Source organism: Ochlerotatus camptorhynchus, unplaced genomic scaffold, assembly GCF_037179485.1.
Source record: "Ochlerotatus camptorhynchus isolate MF236.1 unplaced genomic scaffold, CSIRO-AGI_Acam_v1.1 ptg000192l, whole genome shotgun sequence".
In the NCBI taxonomy this organism is placed as follows: Eukaryota; Metazoa; Arthropoda; class Insecta; order Diptera; family Culicidae; genus Ochlerotatus; species Ochlerotatus camptorhynchus.
In genome coordinates, this window is record NW_027040682.1 from 4,147,617 (window position 1) to 4,169,356 (window position 21,740).

The 21,740-nt window shown below is 40.9% G+C and overlaps 1 non-coding gene across 1 annotated transcript; it reads left to right on the plus strand.

Annotated features, from left to right (window-relative positions):
- Positions 1-20,381: 20,381 nt before the first annotated feature.
- Positions 20,382-20,454, plus strand: TRNAR-UCG (transfer RNA arginine (anticodon UCG)). The gene has a single exon. It is a non-coding gene; the product is annotated as a tRNA-Arg (tRNA).
- Positions 20,455-21,740: the final 1,286 nt, after the last annotated feature.

Genomic DNA, 21,740 nt, shown 5'->3' on the forward strand with positions numbered 1-21,740 from the left:
TTGTTGCTAAAAACATTTCTTAAGCACAGATTGACCGAGTATAGTATTGCCTAAATTTCAGCACGATTAGGACTTGTTTTTGACTAAATATACATTTTATTTCCAATCATAATGGTGCTACACTTGTTATTAAAATTTAATAACCGTCACTCAATTAATATTCTTCTTCCTTTTGAAACATTCTTCAATCATCATAATTATTATACACATACATCCACAAACTAGTCATCTGAAAATGTAAAGCAAGTATATCCTGGTTTTACAGGCATAATTTCCGAGTTGAAACACTTTCAGTGTATTTACTTACTTGTGTTCTTCGTAACATTTCACAATTTCACGCATTCGAATACATGAAATTAATAAAAACCTGCTTCTCAAATTTATATGTAGGTGAATGAAATAAAACACCAAGAAAAGCACTTTGACTCCACTAATTTGTATCAAGCGTTGCCATAAATATTGCTTCAAGCAATGAATTAATAAAACAGCAAAAAAGGGTTATCTTCCATTTAGTTCCACTTAATTAATTTAGGTATCTATGACAGATACGAATTCCGACTACAATGTGCAGTCTTCATCAGTGTCATTCCAACTAAAGAACTTATCAAAATCTAACCCCCTTAAGTACTCATCTCCTAGGTAAAAAAGTGAAACTACAATGTGTCGGAACTAATAAAAACCAAAGATTTAAGTAAAGTAAGGGAGAAAAAATCTATACAACTCTCTAGTAAGGAGTGATTTAATGTTAACTAAAACAAGTTAATACCAAAATTTACTCATTAATTTATACAAGTGGATGTATTTTGTTTAATTCTTTATTTAAGAGATTTTTAGCCGAAGGCTAGTTCATCTCTAAGTGGATGTATTTACTGGTGATCAACAACTGAATAAATAAAACTAAAGGGACTTGTTTTGGCAAATTAACGTTTCTACTAAAAAGTTAAGGCTAAGGCTGGTAAACGGCTAGACAATGCGTACCATTGATACTTCGCGTATCTGCAGGTATAAAATAGACCCCACTAGCGGTCCTTAGCCTCTTGTCCAGTAACTCCTATCCCTACCTTCCCGCCTCTCTCCGGAGAGTGCAGTCTTCGAGCGTCTGTTCACCATGGAGGTGCGGCTAAAAACAGCGTCTGTTCTCCATGTTAGGAGCGGCTGATCAACGTCCTGGTGCCAGCGTGGGACTCTAAACAGTGCTGTGCTCGATGGTCCCCCAGCGAGACAATGGGGGTTGGTGCAGGCCCTACAAGCCAGCCGTAAAAAAAAACAAAAGTACAGGAAGCAACCAATGTAAATAAGGACCGGAACAATCGGCATAGACCCAAGCAACGGAAACGGACTAACAATTGGAAACCCGGAACATGGAACTGCAAGTCTCTCAATTTCTTGGGAAGTACCCGCATTCTTTCCGATTTATTGAGGGTCCGCAAGTTCGACAGCGTAGCGCTGCAGGAGGTTTGCTGGAAGGGATCGTCGGTACATACGTATAGGGATGGTTATTAGCAGTCTTCACGGTACAACATGAGTGTGATGTGCACGTTAGTTTTTGAACTCGCTTGTTCTCCGCATTCTATGTTCGACTATGTTCAAGCCGATATGTACACAAGTTTGAACGCAAGTACAATGAACAAGTACAAACTTCAGCTCGAGCCTCGGCTCGCACTAATGTTCAAACTCATGTGCAAGCGAAAATGCTCACAAGAAGAAGCGAATGTAGAATGTGGGGAACAAGCAAAAACTAACGAGTTCCTGGCACACATTTTGTACCATGAAGACTACTCATAAGAAGAAGTTACGCTTGAGCAATTGCATAAAAATGTCAGTCTTTCGTTTACAATTTACTGACAGCGAGTGGTTTGTCTAGAATTGTTCTTAGGGGCTGTTCATTAGCTACGAAGACAGTTCTTTGGACTCTTGACTCCCCCTCCCCCTGCGTAGACAATAGTCCATACAATTTTTTTTTATTTGTCGACGATGGGCGCCCACTGGCGTGGCGGTGATGTGTGCAACATGTCAAAACATCATGCCGAAGTCGTATGGCGTGTGCTTCGCGTTGACATGATGTTTTAACATGCTAGCAGATGCCACACCTCCGCCACAACAGTGGACTTCTGGCTGTAAGTTAAAAATCGTTCTGTTGTAACCCAGTTAGGAAGCATTTATTAAGTACGTCACGCTCTAAGCGGGAGAGGGCGGTTCACAGATATGCGACTATCAATGCATTAGTAGGTAAATTAAAAACGTGACGAAATGAGAGGGGCGTTGATTTACCCTACATTTTGCGTGACGTCATGCTTGCTCCCTTAGACTTGCTCACACGACACATGTGCGCCAAATTGTTGCAAACAGGGCCCCACAAATTCACTTTCAATCGAAAATCGTCAAGCGACGGTGAAGCTGTCAACCATCACTTTCAATTGAAAGTCATTATGTCTTCTCTTCGAGCAGATCCCCGTCAACATAAACAGAATCAATTTCGATCAATTTTTTATGCTATTTGTTTTGGCTTGACTCGTGTTCATTTCTTATTTTATTTTCAAATGAACGTACTTTTGCATTGAAACGAAGCTGTTCGATCCAAATTCGTGCAGTTTTTATGACTTTTGTCGCTTGTTCACTCGGTTCATTTAAGCGTATGCGCATAGATCCGAGGGGGGCGACACATCTAAATCTCAATTCTAGATGCTCAAAAATCTCACACTAGCCAATCAATCTTCGAAAAAAAATTATTTCATTTTCGCATGTACTTGCACCGCACTTCATCTTTTTGCAGGATATCTTCTGAATCGTCATCAATCTTCTTTCTATCTACTCAGCGTGCACGCAGCTAACCAAAGCAAAACAAAAAATGTCCTTCATCGTAGATAGAGTCGCCCCCCTCGCATAGATCTGTACATCAATATGGATATTTTTTTAAATAGGGAAGACATCTAGAGGGGCCTCCCTTAGCTCAGTCGGTAAAGGCGCAGCTACAAAGCAAGACCATGCTGGAGGTGGCTGGGTTCGATTCCCGGTCCGGTCTAGGAATTTTTCGGGTTGGAAAATTTCTCGACTTCCCTGGGCATAATAGAGTATGATTGTACCTGCCACACAATTATACTAATGCAAAAATGGTACAGGCATCGAAAGCTCTCCATTAATAACTGTGGAAGTGCATCTAGAACACTAAGTTGAGAGCACGCAATAAGCTAATAATGCCATACGCAATAAGCTTGAAATGCGAAGAAGAAGAAGAAGAAGAAGAAGAAGAAGAACTAGAGATCGAAAATTAATATGCGACGCAATTTTGAAATCCAAGATAACTGCTTCCAGTTTAAGAAAAATGATAAATGCTGTCAAATACTTATCAATAAAGGTATTCTGGGTATAGCGATGATGTCTAGAGGATTAAAATCGATAATCGACGCCATTTTGAAATCGAAGATGGCGGCTTCCGATTTACGAAAAAAATGAAATGACTGTATTTCCACTTTTTTGCAAATCGGAAGCCGCCATCTTCGATATCAATATTGATATTTTCTCAATCGGTATGATGTCTACAGATCGAAAATTTATATGCGACGTCGATGACGACGATGGCGTCTAGAGGCCAAAAATCGATATTTGACACTCTCTGCTGATGGTCGCCATATTGGATTCAAAAATGGTATCTGATATCGATTATCTGTCCCAAAAATAACCATATTGTAGGGTATTTGACACTTTTTCTGAAACCCTATGGCCGTCATATTGGAGTTCAACATAGCATCGGATATCGATTTTCGGCAGCCACGCGTTGTCTCCGTTCCGAAAATTCCCATATCTTAGGGTATTTGACACGTTTTATGAAACTTGATGGCTACCATCTTGGATTCCAAAATGGTGTCGAATATCGATTGTCGGCATCCCCGTTCTGAAAATACCCATATTGTAGGATAGTTGATACTTTTTGAATCCTGATGGCCGCCATATTGGATTCCAAAATAACGTCGAATATCGAGTTTCGGCACCTTGCGTCGTCCCCGTTCTGAAAATACCCGTATTTGAGACATTTCCTGACCCCGAGGGCTGCCATATTGGACTCCAGAATGGCCTCGTTAATTAAATTTTCGTTTAATATAAAATAATATATTATTACTACATATAATCCGGATACTATATTTTGATGCCTGCGTCGTCAGGTCGTGACAAGTCGAATGAGCCCCGAATTGAAGTGAAAGTGGAAAAAACGAAGGAAGCAATTTTCGAGTCATTCATTGCGTCCATTGAAACAGGTCTTGGCTTTAAATGAAATGAACTGAAGCACTTGGCGAACGAAACAAGTGATAGTCCAGTCATGTTTGAAAAGAGGAATGTTCATCGTGACTCGATAGCAAGAAACACGATGACTTACACGAAAATGATATTGCTCGAAATGAAGCGATTCTGCGGATAGTTCATTTTCTTCTCTTTGTTTCGAAAATGCAGAACCCTGGTTGCAAACATGCGCGCCGGGACCAACAGGCAACATTGGTGTTTCTGGTGCGAAGAAAAGATCACAAATATCATGGCTACTATGTCACACTGCAGAATACAGTGTTGTCCACACAACAGCTGCTTGATCATGCCATAACATTATCAATCTCTTAAACAATTAATAACAATTTAATTTGACATTTGGCTGAAAAACGATGTTCCGTAAAGTTGTAGCTTAGAATATTTCCCGTAAGAATAGTCATAGAAATTTTCGAAAAAGCAATATTCAAAATGGGCAGAAGACAATGAACAAAAAGTTTGGTTTTCCCATACTAATTTCCATATAAACTTCGAATAGTTTGTGCCAAGTCAGTTTCTTACCAAATGAGATTAAATTTTGGGAGGCTAATCAGGAACTGAATTGAAACCGTTTGAGCACTGTGGAGCGAAAATTTCAAATTTTGCATCAGTCTAATGGTTATACCATCTACCAGAACTGCGGCGATACACATGAGCGGGGTACAGCTTTCATCGTGATGGGCGAAATGCAGAAGCGCGTGATTGGGTAGTGGCCAATCGATAGCAGAATGTGCAAGTTGAGGATCAAAGGCCGTTTCTTCAATGTCAGCATAATCAACGTGCACAGCCCTCACTTAGCAAGTGACGTTGACGATAAATACGCTTTTTAAGCGCAGCTGGAACGGGAATACGACAGCTGCCCAAGCCATGACGTCAAAATCGTCATCGGTGATCTTAACGCTCAGGTCGGCCAGGAGGAGGAATTCAGACCGGTTATAGGAAAGTTTAGCGCTCACCAGCTAACGAACGCCAACGGCCTTTTTTATGCATGGGAAAAACCTGAGAAGATAACTCCAGTTCTCGGTGGTACCACACATCCTAGGAACGATGTTATCCGGACTGGTATCCGCTCCGCATATCGCTAGCATAGCGCTCGATACTGGCTCGAAGCGTGGACAGGCGAAAACAACGTGTTCGGCGGTCTCCTCGACGCCAGCACACGTAGGGCAGATGGGAGTACTTGCATGTCCGAACCTATGCAAGTAGCTTCTAAAGCAGCCATGGCCTGACAGGAACTGTGTCAGGTGGAAGTTTACTTCCCCGTGGCGCCTGTTGACCCAGCTTGATACAGAAGGTATGTAAATACGGACCGGAACAATCGGCATAGCATAGACTCCCCTTTGTGGAGTTTTCCCACTCCGTTTGCCATCTCGCGGCCGACACAGCTCGCGCGTTGTTGCGCACCCCTCGAACGGTCCTCGCGTCATAGCACACCACGTCCTCCTTAATGATAAGGCTGATTGGCATCATCCCTGCTATGACACAGACGGCCTCTCTCGAGATAGTGCGGTATACACTGGCCACCCGCAAGCACATTAGCCTGTGTGTGCTCTCTAATTTCCGCCTGTGGCAGTCAATACCCAGTACCGCAGCCCACGCAGGGCCACCGTATCTGAAGATAGATACTACGACCGCAGCGAGGAGCCTGCGCTTATTGACATTCACTGCCGAGCTGTTTGACATCATGCGGGATAATGCCCCCACAGCCGTAGACGCTCTCTTGCAGGCGTACTCGACGTGGCAGCCGAAGCTGAGCTTATCGACGAGCATAACCCCCAAGAGTCTCAGAGAGCGCACAGACCTAATTGTGCTTCCGCCGACTGTCAACGTCGCATGCTGTACCGACATGCGATTGTTGACTACGACCACTTCCGTCTTGTGATGGGCAAGCTCCAATATCCTGGATCTCATCCATTCCTCCACAAGCTTGACGCAGTGAGCCGCTGTCAGCTCTACCTCCTCGAGGGATTCCCCGTAGACTACCAGCGTGACATCGTCGGCAAAACCTACAATTTTCACGCCTACCGGGAATCTGAACCTCAACAATCCATCGTACATGACGTTCCATAACACCGGGCCCAGGATGGAGCCTTGTGGCACTCCTGCGGTGACTCTTACGCATTTTTCGCCATCTTCTGTGTCGTACGTCAACACACGATTCTGGAAGTAGCTTTCCAGAATCTTGTACAGCCCTCCGGGAATTTGGAGCTGGTGTAGCGAGTGGGATATCGCCTCCCAGCACGCGCTGTTGAACGCATTCTTCACGTCTAAGGGTACCACTGCGTAGTAGCGAATGCCCCTTCGTTTCCGGTGGACCACCTCTGCCGTCTGGATGACGTCGCGGATGGCTTCCATCGTGGATCTGCCCTTACGGAGCCCGTACTGGCTGCATGACAGGCCGTCTACACCTTCGGTGTAAGCCGACAACCTGTTGAGGATGACCCTCTCAAGCAGTTTATCAGTGGTGTCCAGCAAACAAATGGGCCTGTATGCTGACGGGTCCCCAGGGGGTTTTCCTGGCTTCGGGAGCAGCACCAGCCTCTGCCGCTTCCACGCATCTGGGAAGATGCCTACGTCCAGACAGGTCTGAAAAACAGAACGGAACATGTCTGGATTTTCCGCAACGGCCGCCCTCATGCCCCGGCCTTAGACTCATCGATTTCGCCGCCTCTAAGAACATGGCCATACGTAGTACCTACTTCCAGCATAGCCTCCCATATCGGTACACCTGGAGATCACCGCAGCAGACAGCATCGCATATCGACCACGTTTTGATCGACGGAAGACACTTTTCGGACATTACCGACGTCAGGACCTATCGCGGCGCAAATATCGATCCGGACCACTACCTTCTAATGTCCAATGTGCCCACCACGGTACAATCTGGAGCGACTGAAGCTGCCCAAAGTCGCAACTGAGTACGTGCAATGCCTCGACGCAGCGTTGCTGGATGAGGAAGAGCTCACCGAAGCCCCTCTTGAGGACTGCTGGAGCAACGTGAAAGCAGCTATTAACAGCGCTGCTGAAGGCACCGTTGGGTTCGTGGAGCGGAATCGACGGAACGATTGGTTCGACGAAGAGTGTCAGACGGTTTTGGACGAGAAGAACGCAGCGCGGGTGGCGATGCTGCAGCAAGGAACCCGTCATAATGTGGAGACAACAAACCCATCTTTTCCGGGATAAGAAGCGCCGCCTGGAAGAGCTGGAGTGCAAAGAAATGGAGAAGCTGTATCGTTCTCAAGAAGCACGCAAGTTCTACAAGAAACTCAACCCATCCCATCAAGCCTTTGTGCCGCGAGCCGAAATGTGTAGGGGGTTTCTTAACGGACGAACGTGAGGTGATTGAAAGGTGGAAGCAGCACTACGATGAACATCTGAACGGCGCAGAGGCGGAGGACCAAGGCGGCAGGAGGAATGGCTTCGTCGGTACAGCGGATGAGAGAGACATGCCAGCTCCCACGATAGGTGAAGTTAAGGATGCTATTCGAAAGCTTAAGAACAACAAAGCAGCTGGGAGCGGAACTTATCAAAATGGGCCCAGATAAGTTGGCCACTTGTCTGCACCGACTGATAGTCAGAATCTGGGATGCAGAACAGCTACCGGAGGGTCGTAGGAGGGATTTATGTGCCCAATATATAAAAAAGGCGACAAGCTAGAATGTGAGAACTATCGAGCGATCACTATTCTCAACGCGTCTTACAAAGTGCTTTCCCAGATCATCTTTCGCCGTCTATCGCCGCTAGCAAGCAGATTTGTGGGAAGTCATCAAGCCGGTTTTGTGGATGGGCGATCGACAATGGACCAAATCTTTACGTTGCGGCAGATCCTCCAAAAGTGTCGTGAATATCAAGTCCCTACGCACCACCTATTCATCGATCTCAAGGCCGCTTATGATACTATTGACCGTGAAGAGCTATGGAAGATTATGGACGAGAACGGTTTTCCTGGGACCAGACTGATCAGGGCTACGATGGATGATGTACAGTGCTGCGTGAAGATATCGGTGCGTTATCGGACTTGTTTGAAACTCGCAAAGGACTTCGACAAGGCGATGGTCTTTCCTGCCTCCTGTGCGCTAGAAGGTGTTATGAAACGTGCGGGCTTTAACATGCGGGGCACGATCTTCAATAACTCCAGCCAGTTCATCTGCTTCGCTGAAGACGTGGACATTGTCGGAAGAATGTTTCAGGCCGTGGCGGAGCAGTACACCAGGTTGAATGAAACGTGAAGCAGAGAAGGTTAAATTAAAGGTGAATACGTCGAAGACAAAGTATCTGTTAGCTGGAGGAACCGAGCGGGATAGGGCTCGCATAGGCAGAAGCGTGACAATCGACGGGGATGAGTTCGAGGTGGTGGATGAATTTGTATACCTCGGATCATTGGTGACGTCGGATAACAACTGCAGCTGAGAAATTCGTCGGCGTATTATTGCCGGAAGCCGTGCTTACTACGGACTCCACAAGACCCTGAGGTCGGGTAAACTTCACCTCCGTACTGAATGTACCATGTACAAGACGCTGATAAGACCGGTAGTTGCTCGAGGAGGACCTGCAAGCACTGGGTGTTTTTGAACGACGAGTGCTTAGGACCATCTTTGGCGGGTTATGTGAGAACGGTGTATGGCGGCGAAGGATGAACCACGAGCTGCTGCAACTCAATGGCGAACCCAGTATCCAGAAAGTTGCGAAAGCTGGATGGGTACGATGGGCGGGACACGTTTTAAGTATGCCGGACAACAATCCCGCAAAAATGGCGTTTGCCTCGAATCCGGCCGGTACAAGACGAAGAGGATCACAGCGAGCAAGGTGGTTAGACCAAGTGGAGCAGGATCTTGGAAGTGTGGGACGGTCAAGAAATTGGAGACAAGCAGCCACGGACCGAGTGAATTGGCGTAACATTGTGATGCAGGTGCAATCCTGAGGGATGTCGGACCAGGATAAGTAAGTAAGTAACTAAAAAGTTTACACAAGTTTGAATTAAACACAAACAGGGGAGACAGCCGTGTATATAACCTGACATTCGCTTTACCGCTCAGGGGTGTAAACAAAATATCATACACAACTTTCTGGCAATGTGATTTTTTTGTCTACGACATTCTTGTGCACTAGATTGTGTGACGTCACAAGAACCAAATCAAAAATTTATTGAAAAATCAGGGTTTCATTAAATGAGAGGGGGCCTTTAAGAGCGTTACAAAATAAATAGGGAGGGGTACTTTCCGCATTACATTTTGTTACAAAGGGGGTAGAAGGGGTGGAAAATTTAGATTTTAAGCGTTACGTAACTAATGATCGCCGGCCAGATACCTTCATAGAAGCCAAAACCTGGCTAAACCAAATTAATTCATATGAGAGAATATAATAAAATAAGCTTTTCTGATCACTATATGTTGTACCAGGGTCAACCATGTCTGAAAAGAGTTAAATTAGAACCTACCTTTTAACGCATCATACGCTGAAAATTCAATTAGCAAAAATTCATTGGCCACAAAAGCACAACTACCGGGAAAATGGTTAGAATCTGGATTGAACTAAAGTCACATCAAAATTCAAATACATTAATATTTGTGCTGGGCATGTTCCGAGTGCTCTCTGTCCAAAATCTGCCATGAATCAAAATGAATGGACTGAAAATGCAAACCCAGATCCACATATCATTCAGAAATTATCTAACTACTCTCTTCCCTACATGCGAATTTGTGCAGTTTTGACGGAATTCAAATAAATAAGAAGGGTTTGTCGGAATGTCATCCGAAGTAACAATGCAAGTTTTATTAAGATTTCAAAGCATTCTGCAAGTCTAAATCATGAAACCAAAGTGTTACTTTTGATAATACGGGGAAATTGTATTATATATTTTTTTATAACTGAAAGTAAGCTTTTGAAGTTGGAAGCTGAATTCAGAAATATGCTTTAGCAATACTGGAAATAAATTGTTCTAGCGAAGCATGTTTTATAAAAATAGTAACTAAGAATAGAATAATTGGTTTAGTTGCAGGCTAGATTCCGTATCTGTCTGTGTGAAGATTACTTCTAGTTGGTAATTTGCCAGTCTCAAACAACCGAAAACTCACCCGTTCATGAACATTAATTTGGGGATTTTGGTAAGTGATTTGCCGGTTATCTGTGTGGGTAAGTGTGCTCGTGTCAATAGCATTGCAAATGCACTACACTTACGCGGATTCAGGCAAAGCTTATCACGGTAAATGCAAATGTTCTGTTCAAGTGTGATAATTGTCTATCTAGATCAGAGTTGCAACGAGCAGAATGATCTGATCTCGCGCGTCAAAAGGATAGAGGAAGAGATGAAGACTCTCGGACTCGATCACTGGCATTCGAGATCACATTGCTGCTCAGAAAGACATCGCGTTCAAGAGCAGGAAAATCCACGCTTCACTTATAACAAGTTTAGTGTTGTAATTGAAGTCGATGTCCATACGTATAAATGTTTGTTATGTGCGAAAAAAGTAAATGTAGGGTTTGATCGGTGCTCGATAGTTCCCGCGATTAATGAATTGAGATGCTTCAAATGTGAAGAATTTGGGTACAAGAGCATGGATTGCAAAAATTATGAGATATGCTCTAGGTGCAGCCAACAACACAAAACGTCGGAGTGTACGTCAACTGTATTGAAATGTATTAATTGTTTGAAAATGAATAAAGAACGAAAAATGAACATGGACGTCAACCATGCCGCATTTAGCCCTGAATTTTTGCTCTTTAAAAGACTTTTTGATCAGAAGAAAAGCAGCTTGCGTTTCAATAAATAGCAGCCAAGTTGCAGGAATGTGAATCAAATCGATTTGTTTTGTATTTGAATATAGCAGGGTTGTCAACAAACTACGTAGCATTACGTCAGATTGTTGGGGAAAAACGTCCTCTTTTAGTTTTATTATCTGAAACTCATATTGTACAAACTGAAGCTTTTGATCAGTATAGTATTCCGGGCGATATTGTTGCTGCTTGTTTATCACATTCTAGACACATTGGCGGTGCTGCTATTTATGTCAAAGAATCAGTTCAATTCAACCTTCGTACCAACGAAGTTATTGATGGCAACTGGTTCTTGGGCATTACAGTTGTACGTGGCATGAAGATGGGTAATTATGGTGTTTTGTATCATTCTCCCAGTTCTAGTGACCAGCGTTTTGTTGAAGTTTCAGATAACTTGCTCGAGATATTCCTTGCTTCTAGTAAATTAAATATATTGGCTGGTGATTTTAATAATAATTGGCCATAATTCGAATCTTTTGAAGCGTTTAGCTGATTTTCTTTTTTAATTTAAAGGAAACGGCAAATGAGTATACGCGTATTTCCAGGCCAATAGAACTTTAATTGACCACGTTTATTCCAATTTTGATTCCATTTATTCAGTTACGGATACTGATTTGAAAATAACCGATCATGAGACCTTAATGATTAATGCCTTAGACCATGTTAACGATAACGATAATTTTGTAAAATTGAAGTGCTGGAGGAAATATTTGAAGCAAGCTGTTTCGAATCTTGTTGAGAGGAGCGTGGATTTTCCATTAGCGGCCGGTAACTTAGATGAATCTACAGCTGTTCTTAATAACGCTTTGAAAACGTGTACCAATCAACTAGTTGGGCAAAAGTTTGTTTCTTTGAAGAACTCGAACAGCTGGTACAATTTGGATCTTTTGCGTATTAAACGGAAAAGGGACACATAGCACAAAAAGTTTTGTACCGTATGCGTGATAATGTTTGCACCATTGCGTGTCAAAATAAAAAAAATCAAAGGGTTGTGTCCTATACACGACCGCAGTATGACGTAGAACCACGCAAAATTGATGTATGTCATACATTTTTGACTATTATACTTTATCTTAAAATTTTCAAGTATTTCAATGTTTCGGTTATGGTTCACTTTTTTTTTCCTTGATTTGATTTCCGTGCTGAGCACCAGCACCAGCTCCCTCACCTGGACCCTACCTATCGACCCATCAACTCATGAACCGGTTTAGCACATACAGGTATACCTCGATATAACGTAACTATCACTTTTTACTTCCATCGCAGATTATTAGCTAACAATCATTAAATCAAGCAAAGTAATAACACCATAGGAGATATTAGACAATCCTTCGTCTATTTCAAAACCTAACACTATTTCACCACACATATTTTTTGATTTGCACCCCAGTATAGTCAACAAAGAGGTAGTTCTACGTCAAAATTCTCAAAAATTTCGTTTTCGAGTTTTTATATTTATTCAAAGGGAGGATGTTTCTCAGAGTTGGACTATGTTAATCATCGACCGAGTTTCCACTTGCTGCAAAAACGGCCTCCACACGCTTCCGGAATGCACGGCAGGTTTCAATAATGTAGTCTGGATGCTCAAAAAATCTCACACTAGCGAATAAATCTTCAAAAAATCTTCTTTCATTTCTCGCATCTACTTGCATCGCGCATCATCTTTTTGCAGAAAATCTTCAAAATCGTGATAAATCTTCTTTCTATCTGCTCAGCGTACGCACAGCTAGCGTCGTCCCCCTCGGTCTGGATCCATTTCTCTCCAGGTGCGGGTCAATGTTTGTCTGAGGCTTGCTGTACTCGGGTGGCGTTTAAAACAGGCCTAAGCCTTCATGACGCGCCATATTGAGTAATCCAGCGGATTTAGATCCGGGCTGGATGGCGGCCACATATCCTTCGCCCAGAACGGAAGATGTTCCTGCAACCACTTCTGAGTGTGGTTTGAGGTGTGGCAAGGAGACCCATCTTGTTGAAATACAACATTTGGCTTCGAACCGTACTGTTCTTTGATCAACGGAAGAACATACTTACTTAAAATCTCGATGTAGACCTCCGTGTTGACTTTGTCGCCTTTTGGAATGAACACAGGGTCAATTTTTTGCCATCGGAAGCCACCAATCCAAACACCATAACGCTAGCAGGATGCTTGGTCAGATACACGTTCTTGTGCTCGTCGGCCACGTCTTTTACCGGAAGAGAACTAATATACCGGTCTGTTCTGGAATTTGATACGGAATCGACGGTAAACATGCTCTCGTCGGTGAACAGGATTACCGGATTTTTTCGCTTAAGGAAGTTCAAGATTTTATTGCATCGTTCGACTCGTAGCTCCCGGATGCGGTTGGTAATAATGTGAGATTTTTTCCGTGCCCTCGACTTCGCCCCGCAATCGTCCTTTACGATCATCCGTGCCGTAAAGTCACTGATCCCGTGTTCCTTTGCCATTTTCCTTATTGATCGCACTGGATTCAACCGAATCTTCCTTTTAATAGCAGCGATAACCCTTGGCCACCTTCGCGGATAGTTGTCCTTTCTTTTCTCGGTCTAAAACCCTTTTGACGGTCCACCGGGACACTCCCACGGCGATTGAAATGTCTTTTTGCGACACGAATACGCTGCCACTTCGTCATGGTGCAACTGTCAAACTAAGTAAATCATTTTCTTTTACACACAGCCTACTACGGTATGAGCTATAGGTAACGTGCATGCAAAAAAAACCAAGGCATTGTATGCACAGGCGAAACGGGAACCTTATTTGTACGATGGTGCAAACATTATCACGCATACGGTAGATCAAATAATGACAATCATTGGAAACGGTACACAATCGCGCGTAATAAGTATTCACAATAGATAAAGAAACCTCGTTGTGAATATGTTCAAAGGAAGATTGATCAGCATCAAAAAAACAGCAAAGAGTTATGGAAAATTTTGAAATCTTTATTAAAACCTAGTATGTAATTGCAAACCGCGGTCCATAACTTTTAATGGCACATTAGATCAGTCAGAACAAAATTATTGCAGCTAAGTTTAATGATTATTTTGTAGACAGTGTTTAATTGATTAATCAATCCATTGAATTGGTCGGTAAACCTGACGAAATAAAACAGCCAGTTAATAGTAGTTGTAGATTTAAAGGTTTTCACCCAATTACATTAGATGAACTTACAGTTATTCAAGATTGCTTTCATGTCATTGGCCACATCTTGCTGGACCTTATTAATGAATCATTGCAAACTGGACATGTGCCACAAATTTGGAACGAATCCTTAGTGGCCCTTTTCAAAAAGTTTCTGGAACGATTAAAGCAGAAGAGTTTCGTCCCATCAACATGTTGCACACATTAGAGAAAATTTTAGAACTTGTTGTGAAAGGCCAGCTGCTGGAGTATTTAAATAGTAATAGTTTGTTGATACCAAAACAATCGAGATATCGGGAAGGTCATTCTTGTGAAACCGCGTTGAATTTGGTATTAGCGAAGTGGAAAAATAACTTGGAATGTAAAGATACGATTGTTGCTGTTTTTTTTGGATCCTAAACGCGCTTTTTAAATTATTTCTAGGCCCTTATTGTTGAGATCAATCAAGCGCTTTGGAATTACGAGTACTGCATATAAATGGTTTGAAAACTATTTGTCTGACAGAATTCAACGGACTGTTTTTAATGATTCTGTTTCCAGTCCCGTGGGGAATAACCTTGGAGTGCCCCAGGGAAGTGTATTAGGGTCCCTTTTATTTATTATGTATATTAATGACTTGCCACGTGTTTTACGATTTTGCGACATTAATCTAATTTCGCGGGATCGATTAAATGAGAACGTCTCTGTTGTAATTGATGATGAGACTATTGATCACGTTCGGAAGATTAAATATCTTGGCGTGATTATTGATGACAAACTTAAGTTCAACTCTCACATTGACAATGTCATCAAGAAAATTGCCAAGAAGTATGGAAGAAGAAGTATGTGCCAAGTGATGTGGAGAATTGTTAGATAGATATGAACAAAAATATAAGTTTTCCCATAGTAATTCCCATATAAAATTGAAATGGTTTGTGCCAAGTCAGTTTCTTACTAAAGTCGTTCAAATTTTAGGAGGCTAAGCAGGACCCAATTTGGAACCGTCGAGCGAAAATTTCAAATTATTATTCGGTTGGACATTGATGTCAATTTGCTCAAGGAGAACAGGGCAATTCAATTAGGCAATTAGCAATGCCCTTGCTGTATCCCTTGGGACCGACAGGGGCTCCAGATGGATCAGTTGCAAACAACTTTCGTAGCTAGGCAATTGGAAGGGATTGTGATAATATGGAACTACTGCTCACTGTAATAAGATAACTGTTAGCAGGACTGTGGACAGTCCTCGCTGTTCAACTTGTTCAAGTTTAATAATCTCTAATTGTACTCAACCTGCCATTGCATGAAGGGCCAACAATGGGTTGGGTAGATCCGTTGGCAACATCGCACATGTGCATCCACGGGATAAACAAAAATCTCCTTCCAACAACAGGATCATACAACCGGATGCCCCAATGAGTGGGGCGAAGAGCCCGCTCTCTATTCACGAAATGTTAAAGATAGGGAGTTGGAATCTCCACTCTCCCCATTCATTTCGCTTCAATTGGGTGCCCTGGTGGACCCTTCCGTACCCAGCATTCAATGGTTCATATAGTAATGAAATGAAAGTTAAGAGAAAAATAAAGAAAAAATCTCAACCGATATGTTGCAAAGGAATCCATGACATCAGGATGATTTTGAAGAGCTTCCATAGGTATGCTGCCACAACTTCTTCAACCAGTGTTAAAAACTGTCTTTTCTTCCTCACACGGCAATGAAAATTTCAAACAATCACGAAAAACATCCTAGCTGTTCTGGTTAGAGGGATCTCAGCAGAGAGAAAAAAGGACTGCGATTAATTGAATGGCTTCAGTTAACCAATATACGGTCTGTAAGGCGTATCGCCAGCCCCTCACCAACTGAATCAATTCGCTAGCAACGAAATTAGAATTGATAAGTCCAGCGATCGAAAACCAACGCACAAATACGACAACGACCACATTCGAGAAGTGCCTTTCGTCGGGGAGGTGTAATACCAGCACGCATTAAGCAAAGGAAAGAAAGATGTGCACACAGAGCACGGCATGAGCTGAACTGCTAACGTTGAAAGCCAAACGCGTTGCTCAGTTGTATACATATATCCAAAAATGCGAATTAAATTTCCGATGGTTACTTTGTGTATTAGTAAGTGATCAAAGTTTTCAAATGACATTGTGGATTCTATTGGACATTTTTAAATGTATATAGATCAGATAGATTCGTAATGTAAAATTTGATGATCTTATTCCATTTGAAAGTGTCAGTGATAATTAGTAACTTCTTGGGTCATTATTGATTTAAAGACTTTCGACTCCGTAAAGTTTTATTTAACAGTGAAGTCTTACCAAATAAACAGATTGGAAAAATCTTTAAAAGTTATGAAATTAGCAAGGGGTAATCAAATCTGCACACTGTGCCGAACACACCGCAGCACACTGATAAGTACCGTTAGGGCACACGATGACAAGTATGACACAGCATATAATATAAAACGGCATCACTGCTTTGTGTTGACATTTTGTCAAGCTAAGGTTCACTTCAAAGTAAGAGGGAAGTTTTTTTTCAGTTTTTTTTTTGTTTGTTTTGTTCTTTCTATGGACTAAACGATCTAGGAGTTTCGAATAACTGTGGAGGCTGATGAAGTTAGTGGATCCCGTTATAGCATCATTAAGCAGGTTTCTGCTTACAAAATTAATAACGGAGATAACGCAGCCAATCTGAACCGCGGTATTAATAAACCATCGGAACCGCCAGCAGTTTCGTAGCAATTAATATGCAATTCTGGCAAGAGAAAGCAAGGATAAAAAATATCAAGGAACAACAAGCAGAGACAAAGAGCAGGTAGTAATCATTGGCAGCCGGTATCAAGATCCTGGACCAGCTGTTGGATGCTGGATTCGGTGAACGTCTACCAGAAAGACGCCCGGTACAGCACATTCATCTCATGGAGAGGCTGAACTTTGAGGTTGACAACGGTCAGCGTATACTGACTGAGAGTTCCAGCAGTGGCCGACGATCTAGCGACGATCATTTGCCATCATTGAACCAAGAGAAATGAATGTTCTACAAAATAAAAGACTCACTGCGTGTTATTTGATGCTCGTTTTACTTATAAACAGAACAGGCACAGTGATTACATTTGAAATCAATATGTACACAAATGGCTCAATTAACCATCCGTGAGAACTTGACAATGTAAACAAACAATCATAAAAGACATAACTGCAGGGTTGCCATACTCATGGGGTACTGAGCCCGACAGCTTGATTGCCGCAATGCGGTACGTTCGGCGCAACGCTGGGCACAGCTGTCGGTACAGATAAAGTACTAGGCACAGATTGAGATGTGAAAAGTTGAGTACCCATTGGGAATTAGCATGTTTGCAAGAAAATCTATTTTTTATCAGTAGGCTTGTGAATTTTGGTTGGACCTATTTTTGTCATTTTCACACTGCGTTTAAATCAATGCTGTGTTTTTTCTATAAATGAAACATATGGACATGAACAATGTGTATTTGGTGAAAAAGTCTACCTTTCTCAAGGGGAGTAGGTCACTTTGCACACCAATCTTGCGTCAACATTTTTCTAAGTGTGCCGTAAGTTTGCCACACAGCTATACAAATCAATCATGTCTCCTCACCTAGACTTTGCCCTTCCATTTTATTTCTAGCCAATGCAACACAAATATCGAGATTACAGCGCTTGCAGAATAAAATAATGCGTTTGATTTTGAGATGTAACCGATTCACTTCCTCAACTTTGATGCTAGACGCCTAACAATGGTTGTCGGTGAAGCAAAGAATTGTATATTTGACTATGGTGTTCATTTTTAAAGTAGTTAACGGTTTGCTGCCTCGATATTTGTTTGATCGAATTGAAAGAGGAAGTGACTTTCATAGATATAATACTAGAAACGCGGTTGAAATAAGAACACCACATTTCTTGACTTGTGCTTCACAAAATTCATTATATTTTAAAGGAATAAATTTTTTAATTCGATGCCTAGACATATCAAACGTTCAGCAACAGTTACAGAATTTAAAAGACACTGCATTTCACACGTTAAATCTGTCGTTTGAACAGTTATCCAGTGATTTTTTTTATGAATTGACAAATTATGTATCTTGACGAAGTTATCTATAGCGAATTATTTTGTATGGATAGCTGTCATAATGACTTTTTAATAATTATTGTAGCACTGCAAAAACTATTTTTGTTCGCCACGATGGTGATGATGGATTTTTAATAATTGATTTAATAGTAGTAGATTAAATTAAAAAAAAGTAGTCTACAAAGGTTTGAGCCTCGCACGCGTATTACGGATATAGAGGACTGAATTTAAAATTAGAAAAAAAAAAATGCAATTTTGAAGCTTATTTGGAAGCAACCTTGAGTAAGTAGTAAGTTTTCTGTCAAATGTTGGGGGCTCGTGAGCATTCCTGACATTGCTGAAAATTATGATAGCATCACATTGCGGGGTTGCTAGTGTAATAGGATGCTTTGTTGATTGTTCATTAACTCTTGATTGCTTGTAATACTTATGAATATTTTAGGTGGACAAAAAGGCGAACTAAGAGGTGGACACCTGAGCTTTTCCACATTTATATCGCTGTGAAGCAACTGTAAACTCTAGAGGGAATTTATATCTGTAACAGTAACCAGTTCGATTTTGTTTGCAAACCTGGTTAAAATGTCATATTTAATTATCTTAAAGATAAATCGTCCAGTAGGGGTAAGAGCTGGGATCATCATCATCATCATCATCATCATCATATTAAGAGCTTAATCCAACTCAAAACTATGTTGAACAATACATTTTATATCTTTTTCGTACATAAGATGTAAGAACTGTTCATAGATATCGACCTGATAAACCCGCTGTAATTATGGTAACGGATAATGTGCTAATAGATCAGCCTAATAGGAATAGGCGATAGCTATCGATTGCCATAAAGCAATGAAAATGGCACTGCTTTATCACGTGAGTGAGTCTGAACCGTCCAAACATTTTGATATCTACAATCGCACAAGACAAATCCATTTCCGTGTGCCTTGGCCATGTTGAACGATTTAATAACTGGATCGTGTAACCAGCAAAATCGCCCATATAAATTCATCTCCAATCTCGTAAGCGATGAGACACATAGTCTGCAGAAATATTTACTAATGAAAAGAAGTTTCCAAAAATTGTTCCCCAGCACACCACACAAACACACGCATACAGATTCGTAAATTGCTACTTCCTCCTCGAACAAGGCCATTGCAACAGAGTTGAGCGACACCAAATGGCAAAAGCTCTCAAACGGAATGCACTTTTGCCCCCCCCCCCCCATTTTCCCTCAAACATTCACACACCGTCCACCGAGCATGGCGCTCAATTTCAATTTCTACTGCCTAACTACAGCAACCCTAAAATAAACCAACAATCTTTCCGTAAGAACTAAGGCACGCAACGAACAACGAACGACCAACGACGACGACGACGTGCAGCGATTAAACTATGTTGTCTTTTTCAGGGTGGTTCCCCATTGTCCTGCCTCACCTTTCACCCCTTCCCAGTTTCAACAACTAAAAGAACGCAATCCACACATCCATGGAACGGAGCCAACTGCGTAAAAATGGGAATCCTGTGTTCCAGATTACTTTACTGTTCCCTCTTGTACGTTTACTTATGCCCCCGGAACGAGCGTACGATATTTGAGGGAATGTGGCTCCTGGAATTCTTCTTCCTGCACGCCACACCGAGTGCATTCCCGAGCCGGCAGCAACGCCCAAACCGGAAGCTGTAGATTTTCGCAGTTACGCATTCACAAATCAAATTGTAGTTAGTTTTGCCTTGCTTCTTGCCACCACCAGCAGCAGCAGCAGTCATGGATGGGAAGTAGTTATTTTGCCTTCAACCCTTTCCCCGCCACCGTGCCCACCACCAGCTGCTCCTCAGGAATACACATAGATGGAGGAGATTTATGGCACGTTTTCACACTTCAAGGCACCCCGGCAGTCGAATTGTACAAAATGTGCGAAAAGCCGTCGTCGTAATCTCGGATAGACGGACGATAGTAGGCAGTGGGGCGCTTATCTTGACAAATTGTAAGTGTTCCAGTGCGTCCGAGAATGGCCGTTTTATTTATTGCAGACCTTCCAGAGAGGAAGAAATTAAATTCAATTTCCCGCTGGACGGAAAGCACTTGTTAGGTTGAGGGACATGTTCAAATATCAGCGGCCGTGTGGCCTAATGGAGAAGGCGTCGGACTTCGGATCCGAAGATTGCAGGTTCGAGTCCTGTCACGGTCGAGCGTATGTTTTTTGGATAAGTTTTTTTTAATGTAGTCAACTCTCCTTTTTCCCTCCCTCTTCCTTTTATTGAAGAGAATATCGTTATTAGATGTTTATTGTTTATGGTTTATGGCAGCGTTGGAAAAGTTCACGATATTTCGCGAAGTTCACCAAGGGAAAAGTTCGTGAGTCATAGTGAGTTTTGGTGAACTTTTCCAACCCTGGTTTATGGTTTATGGTTTATTGTGTATTGTGTATTGTGTATTGTGTATTGTGTATTGTTTATTATTTATTGTTTATTATTTATTGTTTATTGTTTATTGTTTATTGTTTATTGTTTATTGTTTATTGTTTATTGTTTATTGTTTATTGTTTATTGTTTATTGTTTATTGTTTATTGTTTATTGTTTATTGTTTATTGTTTATTGTTTATTGTTTATTGTTTATTGTTTATTGTTTATTGTTTATTGTTTATTGTTTATTGTGTATTGTTTATTGTTTATTGTTTATTGTTTATTGTTTATTGTTTATTGTTTATTGTTTATTGTTTAATGTTTATTGTTTATTGTTTATTGTTTATTGTTTATTGTTTATTGTTTATTGTTTACTGTTTATTGTTTATTGTTTATTGTTTATTGTTTATTGTTTATTGTTTATTGTTTATTGTTTATTGTTTATTGTTTATTGTTTATTGTTTATTGTTTATTGTTTATTGTTTATTGTGTATTGTTTATTGTTTATTGTTTATTGTTTATTGTTTATTGTTTATTGTTTATTGTTTATTGTTTATTGTTTATTGTTTATTGTTTATTGTTTATTGTTTATTGTTTATTGTTTATTGTTTATTGTTTATTGTTTATTGTTTATTGTTTATTGTTTATTGTTTATTGTTTATTGTTTATTGTTTATTGTTTATTGTTTATTGTTTATTGTTGATTGTTGATTGTTTATTGTGTATTGTTTATTGTTTATTGTTTATTGTTGATTGTTGATTGTTTATTGTGTATTGTTTATTGTTTATTGTTTATTGTTTATTGTTTATTGTTTATTGTTTATTGTTTATTTTTTATTGTTTATTGTTTATTGTTTATTGTTTAATGTTTATTGTTTACTGTTTATTGTTTATTGTTTATTGTTTTTTTTTTGTTGATTGTTTATTGTTTATTGTTTATTGTTTATTGTTTATTGTTTATTGTTTTTGTTCATTGTTTATTGTTTGTTGTTTATTTGATTTTTGTAGATGAAAATAATTGGAATAAGTTTTATTGTATTTTGCTATGTTTGAAAATCATTGCATAAATTAT